Genomic DNA, 10,349 nt, shown 5'->3' with positions numbered 1-10,349 from the left:
GACCACCACCCCGGTCTGCCAGTCCACAGGTACTGCCCCTGATCTACACGCAACATTGCACAGGCGTGTCAACCAGGACAGCCCTACAACGTCCAGAGCCTTCAGGAACTCGGGGCGGACCTCATCAACACCAGGGGCTCTGCCACCAAGGAGTTGTTTAACTGCCTCAGTGAACTCGCCCCTGGAAATTGGTGGGTCATTCCCCTCATCCCCAGACTCTCCTTCCTCCTCGGAAGACGTGTCAGTGGGATTACGGAGGTCATCGAAGTATTCCTTCCACCGCCTGACAATTTTCTCAGTCGACGTCAGCAGCGCTCCGCCAGCACTATACACAGTGCAGGTAGAGCACCGCTTTCCCCTCCTGAGGCGCCTGACGGTTTGCCAGAATCTCTTCGAGGCAGTCCGAAAGTCTTTTTCCATGGCCTCTCCGAACTCCTCCCACACCCGAGTTTTTGCTTCAGCCACTGCCCGAGCCGCATTCCGCTTGGCCTGTCGATACCTGTCGGCTGCCTCCGGAGTCCCACAGGCTAACCAAGCCCGATAGGACTCCTTCTTCAGCCTGGTGGCTCCCTTCACCTCTGGTGTCCACCATTTGGTTCAGGGATTACCACCACGGCAGGCACCAACCACCTTGCGGCCGCAGCTCAATGCAGCAGCTTCGGCAATGGAGACGCTGAACATGGTCCATTCGGACTCAATGTCCCCAGTCTCCCTCAGAATGCTGTTGAAGCTCTGCCGGAGGTGTGCGTTGAAGATCTCGCGGACTGGGGCCTCTGCTAGACGTTCCCAGCACACCCTCACTATGCGTTTAGGTGCACCAGGTCTGTCCAGCGTCCTCCCCCGCCACCTGACCCAACTCACCACCAGGTGGTGATTAGTTGACAGCTCAGCCCCTCTCTTTACCAGAGTGTCCAGAACATATGGTCGCAGGTCTGGTGATACGATTACAAAAGGGATCATCGACCTACGGCCTAGAGCGTCCTGGTGCCACGTAAAGTAAAGTGTGCATGTTAGTCCCCATAGGGAAATAGTTCCTCTGCATTTAACCCATTCACCCAGTGAAGCAGTGGGCAGCCACCAGTGTAGCGCCCGGGGAGCAGTGTGTAGGGACGGTACCTTTTGATTATTTTGATTTTATTGATTAGCATTCAAATCTCAGTGAAAACAGAACAAAAATCTACCATAAAGAAAAAGCATGAGACAAGGCTAATCAAAAGGTATTGGCTGAAGCATTTGCTTATTACGCCAACCCTTTTCACAAAATATCTTTTTGTATGCAGCTCCTGTACACAGGGCTTGAAGAAAATAATAAAACAAAGCAAGAACCAAACAAACAAACCAACAAAAAAAAAACAAAGAAAAAAAAACTTTCCACCTTAGATAAGTAACTACATCAAAGCAAAAGAATCAAGAGGTTTTTTTTTTCTCCTTTTTGCTCTTTTCATTCTTGATTTATATATTTTTCTAATACTCTATTTTTAAACATGTTTTTAAACAAGGAAAATGAACTACACCTTTTTAAATCACTGTCATAACTATTCCACAGGTTAACTCCTCTAACAGAAACACATCTCTGCTTTATATTCGTCCTTATCTTTTTTTTTTTTTTTTTTTAAAAGAAATCTGTTCCCCTTAAGTCATATTGACTCTCTCTGACTTTGAACAGCTTCTGAGTACTGGGGCAAAGCAAGTTATTTTGTGCTTTATACATTATCTGTGCCATTTTATATTCAACTAAATCATAACATTTCAGGGTATTCAGATTAAACAAAATGTTAGTTGGTTCTATATAGTTTGATTGGTTTATAATTCTTATAGCTCTTTTTTGTAACTTGAAAATATGAAGAGTGTTCGTTTTATATGCATTACCCCATATCTCCAGACAGTAAGTCATATATGGAAGCAACAGAGTACAATAAAGTGTGTATAATGATTTTTTGTTCAGGACATGCTTTGTTTTATAGAGAATATCGATGGTTTTTGACATTTTTGTTTTCACGTGGTTTATATGAGACTTCCAACTCAGCTTATCATCAATTATCACTCCAAGAAATTTATTTTCGTACACTCTTTCAATTTCAATTCCATTAACCCTGATTTTAGATACATTTTTCATTTGTCTAGTGCCAAAAATAATCAATTTTGTTTTCTTTATATTTAATGATAACTTATTTACATCAAACCAGTTTTTTAATATATTTAACTCCTTTTCCGCTGTAGTCAGAAGCTGTTCTAAGTTTTTACCTGAGCAGTACAGAGTGGTATCATCAGCAAACAATACACATTTTAACAGTTTGGAAACACTACATATGTCATTTATATATAATATAAATAATTTAGGGCCCAGCACAGAGCCCTGAGGAACACCACAAGTTACCTTCAACTGCTTAGATTTTACATTATTGAATTCGACATATTGATATCTTTCATCCAGGTAACTTTTCATCCACTTGTATGCTATCCCTCTTATGCCATATCTCTCTAGTTTATTCATTAATGTAGAATGATCAATTGTATCAAACGCCTTTTTTAAGTCTATAAAAACACCAACAGTATATTCCTTATTATCTATTGCATTAGATATCCCTTCAACAAGTTCCATCACTGCCATTGAAGTGGACCTTTTCACTCTAAAGCCATATTGTTTATCACTTAGGAGATTATGCTTCTCAATATATTTATCAAGTCTATTAACAAATAACTTTTCTAAAATTTTTGAGAACTGTGGGAGTAGTGATATTGGCCTGTAATTGGTAAACTGACATCTCTCTCCGTTTTTATGGATTGGAATAACTTTTGCTATTTTCATTTGTGAGGGAAACACACCAGTTTGAAAGGACAGATTACAAATGTATGCGAAAGGTTGCACTATATATTCTATAATACTTTTAACTAATATCATGTCAGTACCAAAACAGTCAGTGGACTTTTTATTTTTAAATGCCTTCACAATGTTAATTATTTCTCTATGAGTTGCAGCACCAATAAACATGGAGGACACATTCTGAGTAATATGTTTATTTAGGTCGTTATTATTTCTTGACTCTGGAATTTCTTTTGCTAAATTAAAGCCAATATTTACAAAGAAATCATTAAATTCATTTGCAATGTCTTTAGTTTTATCAAGCACAATATCTTTATCTTTTTTAAAATCTGGATAATTCTTATTTTTTGAGCCCTTTTTGATTATACTGTTTAATATCCTCCATGTTTCTTGTGTGTTACTTCTACTTTGCTCCAATAATTTGTGGTAATATTCTTTCTTACTTGTTCTTATAATATTTACTAATCTATTTTTATATAACTTGTACTTTATTTCAGCATCTTTTGTCCTCTGTTTTATGAATCTCTTATATAGATTATTTTTCTTTTTACATGCATCTTCTAGCCCCTTTGTGATCCATGGCTTATTTGATCTGTGATGCTTTCTAGTGATTTTCATTAAAGGACAATGTTTTTCATATAGTGAAATTACAGTTGATAAGAATGCATCATATGCACTATTTGAATCTTCATTTGCAAAAACCTCATTCCAATTGTGTTCCTTTAAGTCCACCTGGAGGGCAGCAATGGCTCTTGTTGTTCTATGTCGTATCATATCAAATATTTGATTCTTTTGTGTAGTTTTAATCCCAAAATAATTTTGAAAAATTGCAAAAACAGGAAGATGATCGCTTATATCAGTTATAAGAAGTCCACCTACTATTTCATGGTCAATTTTATTTGTGAATATATTATCTATCAATGTAGCTGTATCAATTGTTATTCTACTTGGTTTTATAATTACAGGGAAAAGGGAGTTACTATACATTGTATTTATGAAATCCGTTGTTTTCTGATGTCCATTTGGGTTTAGCAAATCTATATTAAAATCACCACAAATTATTTGCACTTTTTTATCATTTAGGTTGCTAAACATAGCAGCAAGTTTTTCATTGAATATCTCAAGGCATGAACCTGGTGTCCTATAGATGCAACTTATAATTATATTGTTAGCTTTTTCAACATGAATTTCAATAGTGACACATTCCAATATGTTATCTATGGTGCTTGACATACATTCAATCAGACTACATTTCAAAACTTTATCTACATATAAAGCAACACCGCCTCCTTTTTTATTCACCCTGTTCATTGTAAATAATTCGTATCCTTCCAGTCCCATTTCACTAACTTTCTCATTATCGAGCCATGTTTCTGATATTGCAATTATATTAAACTTTTTTAACTTACTTAAACATTCTGTAATTTTAGAAAATTTTTTTATACAGGCTTCTACTATTGAAATGTATGACCGACAATGCATTTGCCATTTTAATATTCACATTGAATTGGTCATCTGTATAGTACTCACAAGTATTATTGGTGTTATTGTAGAAGTGGGTATCTGGGTCAATGTTACTTTCAGGGTCATGCATGTTGTGCTCTGCATAGTTAAACGTTTTGAAGTTCGTTTTCTCAGCGTGTGTGGCAAAATAACCACCTTGACAGTCCTTTTCATAATCAAAGTCTTCCTCTTCAATATCTCCGAATGGAAACCTATAATCTGTGTCCAAACTTGTCATTTATGTGTTTTTGTTGTTGTTTCCATTGTTTTTGAGCCATAAGGCCAGAAACACTTTCCATACCCATTGTTCATTATCCAATCGTCACTTTTCCAATAGATTCCATAGCAGATTCCTGATTATTTATATTGCTCTAAGTCTTTGAGTTCTCTTATCATCACAACTTTCGCTTCTTCGGGATTGCCATTTAGTCTTATCATTACTTTGCAGTTCCTCGTCCATGTCGCTTGTATCTTATTTTGTTTTCTCAGGCCTGTCTTGCAATTTCAGCAGTCTTTTTCGTTAAATGTTCATTTAAATACACACCAGTCCCTTTTAGCTTCTTACCCTGTTTCAGTAACTCAATCTTTGTTTTGCGACTCACAAACCGAAGAATGATTGCTGGCTTTGTTTTACTGTCTTTTCTGGGGAGCGTGTGGCATGCTGCAATATGATGGCTCTGAATACTTACATTCTTCGTTTGAAGGAATTTTATCACTTGCTGTTCAAGCGTTTGCAGCTCCTCTACCGGGGCATCTTCACCGTCTTTACCTCCGCCAGCTGTTACTCTGGTGTAGGTTCGGTGTTGCGTCTCCAGACCACTTATGACTAAATCATCCATTCTTGTGTATTGTTCAAGGTCCTCGATTCGCCGTTCCAAGTCGTCTATTTTCTTGTCCTTGTCCTTTATGAGGTTTTTTTTAGTTGTTTTATTTCATCCATTAGGTCATGTAGCATACCTTGTTGTTTAGCCACTTTGCTCAGTTCATCAGACATGAAATTAAGCGATTTCCTAATCTCCTCCAACTCCTCTTCAACTCCTGGGTTTGCTTTTTTAGGTGGCATTTTGAAAATGATGAGATTGGTATTTCCTTGTGATGGCCCGTTGAAGTCACTGTTGATTTACTTGTTGGTGCCTTGCTAGAGGAGCCTGGGCCCAGTGGCTGCTGGAGGATCCTACCTTGCTCAGGGGTACCTCAGGGTAGCCGTTCAGTGGAGTCGAACCCCCGACCTTCCGATCATGGGGCCACCACTCTACCTACTGAGCTATCCCTGCACTTATGGACACTCTTATACTCGAACAGGGTGTTCGTTATGGCCAAACTGATTAGCACAGAAGTCCAATAACAAAACACTGCTCGGGTTCAGATCAGGGAGTACCCGTTCCTCCCAATCACGCCCCTCCAGGTCTCGCTGTCGTTACCCACGTGAGCATTGAAGTCTCCCAGCAGGACAACAGTCTCCAGGTGGAGCACCTTCCAGCACCCCCCAAGGGACTCTAAGAAGGCTGGGTACTCCGAACTGCCACTCGGCGCATAAGCGCAGATGACAGTCAGGACCTGTTCCCCGACCGCAAGTCGCAGGGAACAAACCCCAACGTACCGGCAGCAAGCCAAGGGGATATTAGAATACCCACCCAAGCCCGCCGCCTCTCACCAGGGGCAACTCCAGACTGAGACAGAGTCCAGCCCCTCTCCAGGAGACTGGTTCCAGAGCCCAAGCCATGCGTAGAGGTGAGCCTGACTATATCTAGCCGGTACCTCTCAACCTCACACACCAAGTCAGGCTCCTTCCCCACCAGAGAGGTGACATTCCATGTCCCTATTGCCAGTCTTGGCAGCCGGGGGTCAGTCCGCCAGGGCTTCCGCTCCTGGCTGCCACCTGGCACACAATGCACCCGACCCCTATGGTGCCTCCTGCGGGTGGTGGGCCTGCGGGAGGATGGGCCCATGTCTCCTCTTCGGGCTGTGCCCGGCCGGGCCCCATGGACTAAGGCCCGGCCACCAGACGCTCTCCCTCGGGCACCCTCCCCGGGCCTGGCTCCAGGGCGGGGCCCCAGTAACCCTATCCCAGACAGGGTAAACTGTTCCCTCAATGTTCTTTTCATAAGGGTCTTCTGAATTGCTCTTTGTCTGGTCCCTCACCCAGGACCAATTTGCCATGGGAGACCCTACCAGGGGACAAAAGCCCCCAGACAACATAGCCCCTGGGATCCCTGGGACACACAAACCCCTCCACCACGATAAGGTAGCGATTCAAGGAGAACCACAAAAGACCTGCAACATACCTGAGTGGTGAATTCATTGCGATCTGTGTGTCCAGCGGATTGAGGAATTTCCCGGCGAATCTTGTTGACTGTGCCAAGGATGGTGGTTTTCCGTCAAAGATGTTTTTGCGCAAGTGAAAGCGATGTGAAGAAATTGTCCGTGGTAACATTTCTGCCCTTGTCTAGGATCAATCAGCCTCATCACTACATTTTCAGACAGTCTCTCCCCACTGGATTGGGGTCCTTGCCAAGATATGGGAGGACATTGCAAATGTACTTGGATTTTAGGTCACAAGCCACCCAGAACTTGATCCCAAACTTGTCAGGTTTACTTGCAATATACTGCAGGAAACGGCACAGAGTCTTTGATGGGAAAAGCTGTTCATCAACAGTGATATGATCTCACTCACTATGTATTAATAGACCTCTCTGCATTGAATCATATCTGTTATTAACCTCTGTCTCTCTTCCACAGCATGTCTTTTATCCTGTCTTCCTTCTCTCACCCCAACCGGTCGCAGCAGATGGCCGCCCCTCCCTGAGCCTGGTTCTGCCAGAGGTTTCTTCCTGTTAAAAGGGAGTTTTTCCTTCCCACTGTCGCCAAAGTGCTTGCTCATAGAGGGTCATATGATTGGTGGGTTTTTCTCTGTATCTATGAAGCACCTTGAGGCGACCTTTGTTGTGATTTGGCGCTATATAAATAAAACTGAATTGAATATGTAGACCAGGGTTGTAGCACGTGATGCAGTTGGTGACAAATGATCCCCACACACTGGAAATTGCAGCGAACTTATCAGTCTTTGCTCAATCACCGCAGGTGGACCTGTCATCAAAAGCGTAGGTGTCGCATGATGTCTTGGAAGTGGTTTCGTGCCATAGTTCCAATTATCTGTGGGTTTCCCAGGTTTAGGGTTGCCAACTCCCTGAAAAATAAATAAGGGACACCTCGTGGCCAGGGCCGGGCAACCCAGTTGTCTTCACCCTTCCCAGCAAGGCTGGACTGGGACAAAAAATCGGCCCGGGCATTTTGACTAGAGACCGGCCCACCAGGATAAAGATTGAAATGTGACGTCATTCAGGGATAAAACCGCAAAGGATTCTGGGAACTTGTGGCAAGAGGTACTAGCGCACGCAGGCTTTCAATTGAACTCAGTTACACAGCGATAAAAAGAAACCCAAAAAATGGCAAGAAGCTGTTGTATTATTAACTTCAATAGCCGGTCGCATGACAGCCACGGGAAGCCGATGGGTAAAGAGATCGTTTTTTTTTTTTTTTTTTTTTTTTTTTTTATCGGATTACGTCGTTGAAGTGAAAAATTTTAAGCCATGTTTCCGAAGTAAGAGCCGACGGATGGTCTGGATATACCAAATATAACATCTCAGAACACTCCAGCTCACATGTTAGTCTGATCCAAGCATTCCCACAAAGGTCAGAGTTTTGTAGTAGTTAATGCGTCATTTTTCTTAACATAATTGGTGATATAGATTACAAGCAAGTCTGGCGCTGAACAGAAATTGTCGCGCTATGCTCCTTTGTTTATTGTGCATAAATAGTGAATTGTCCTGACACAATATTGCGTTTCGCTTCTGTTATAACCATGGTACACTGACAAAAACATATACTTTTATTCACAGGATAAAACAGTTGTTTTGTATCACTAATTGTCCATTGCGATTACAACATACAATATTATTGTCACTGCTACATTTCTGTAATGCTACTGTAACCGGTTTCTGCTTCATCCCGCTGCAACAGTTCAGCCCAAACAGACTCCTCGACTCTGCGTTGTGTAGTGTTTTTAAAAAGACAAGGAGTCTCTGATCGATCGTTGCCACTTTATTTCCTGAATGGAAACAACGGTGTATTATCAGTGCACAGGCTCGCCATACACCACTCCGCACAGCACACTCTCGTATGGCTACGGCAGACTGGCAGCGATTACTGCAGCAATATTACAATTTCTAATATACAATAAAATAACAGCAACAACAAATGATGTACCTGAATGGAAACAACGGTGTATTATCAGTGCACAGGCTCGCCACACACCACTCCGCACAGCACACTACGGCAGAACATCTCATTAGCATTCCGCTTTAGCATACAGTTTCACACATTAATAAACAAATGAAAAGTACATAAAACTGGTGTTGGACATGTGTCCACTAAGCACTTATTACACTCGGTGCTCTTCAGCTAATCAAACATGTTTTATGTGTCTGTACTACTTAGCTATATTGTGTGCGGAACAATACAACTCACCTCTCGTATAGCTACGGCAGACTGGCAGCGATTACTGCAGCCAGCCACACCGAGAGGGGGGGCGCTGTTTCCCCATTACACTGATATTTGTGGCAAGTGGAATAATACCACAAACACTGTTACACTACCAGAAATTATTTCCACTACTAATTAATTACCGTTGAGCTCAAAGGTCCTATTAATAAACTGTTAATGAATGTGTATTTATGAAGACGATTTGTGAGACTGGTAAACTTATGATATGTACAATAGTCTTTCGTTCTACACGGTGCGTTTCAAGGTCCTGTACCCATCCGTCGGTAAACTGTACCTGGGCTTGTTGCAGTGACCTGAAGTTACTAAACTTCATGAGTGTATGCACTCACTCCAAGAAGCGTATAATTATAAATCTGAGCGTGGTGAAAGTTGGGCAGCACGCTGACGTCTTTTGTCCACTCTTTCACTCCTTTGATTTTTTCCTCGTATCTTTTCTTTGTCTTTTCGTCGAGTCTGTCTTTGTACGGACCGGCATTGTTCTCCTTTTGTTTTGTACATTCCTTTTTTGTGCGGCAAAGGAAAAAAAAGAAGGTATTGGAACCGGAGAATGAACGTTTTGCGGTGCTGCAAATGTTTGCATTTGATGCGGTACTTGGATTGTTTTGCCACGAGTTCCCGGCATGCAATGCGCGAAAATCACGTGATTGCTAAACAAGGGGGAGGGTGCATCCAGCCTCCTCGGCTGTAATTGGTCCAGCCCAGAGTCGATCATGACCAATTGGCCAATCCAACACCTTTCATTATATATACCCTTCCTAAAAAAAATAAAAAAAAATCCATCGGCCCATAAAAACAAAAAATCGCCAGCGGCCCACCGGGCAAATGCCCGGTATGCCCGATGGCCAGTCCAGCTATGCTTCCCAGTGTGGTAGCTCTTTTTTTTGTGTGTGAAATTATTTTTTTAACCATTTGACTTGAAGTTGATTTAAGCAGATGCATATTCTTTGTGATATGAACACATGGGAAACAAATGATCATTTAGCCATTTATTTTTAGCTCAAAATGACAACATTAACACAGTAAAACAGGTCTCCTTCTTAAACAGAAGCCTGTCATGCTTAACTTTTGAAAATATAAGTAAATCTTTCTTTAAAAGAACTCTGTCCTGCTTAACTTAAAATTATATAAATTAATAGAAAACAATAGAAAGAAAAATATTCTTGTAACTGTGCACATATAGTGCATTTAGTACAATTGGCTTCAGTTGAGGTATTATTTCAGCTTTTCTAATGCTAATCAGCTGCTCCTGTTTGTAAACCCGCTTGTTCCCATGATTACGCATCATAACTCATCATCATTATTCATCTATGTATTACTTTTATGTATTAGTCATCTATTTGTTGTAATCATCTATCCTTACAGATGTTTATTACACAAAATAAGTTATATTATCACACTTCTGGCCACATAGCGCTGATATTCACTGCACATGCCCATATTAACTTTTTCCAGCCAGGTG

Source organism: Rhamphochromis sp. 'chilingali' (assembly GCF_963969265.1).
Source record: "Rhamphochromis sp. 'chilingali' genome assembly, chromosome: 3".
Classification (NCBI taxonomy): domain Eukaryota; kingdom Metazoa; phylum Chordata; class Actinopteri; order Cichliformes; family Cichlidae; genus Rhamphochromis; species Rhamphochromis sp. 'chilingali'.
The sequence above is the reverse complement of the archived record's forward strand: the minus strand, read 5'-3'. Positions refer to the sequence as shown.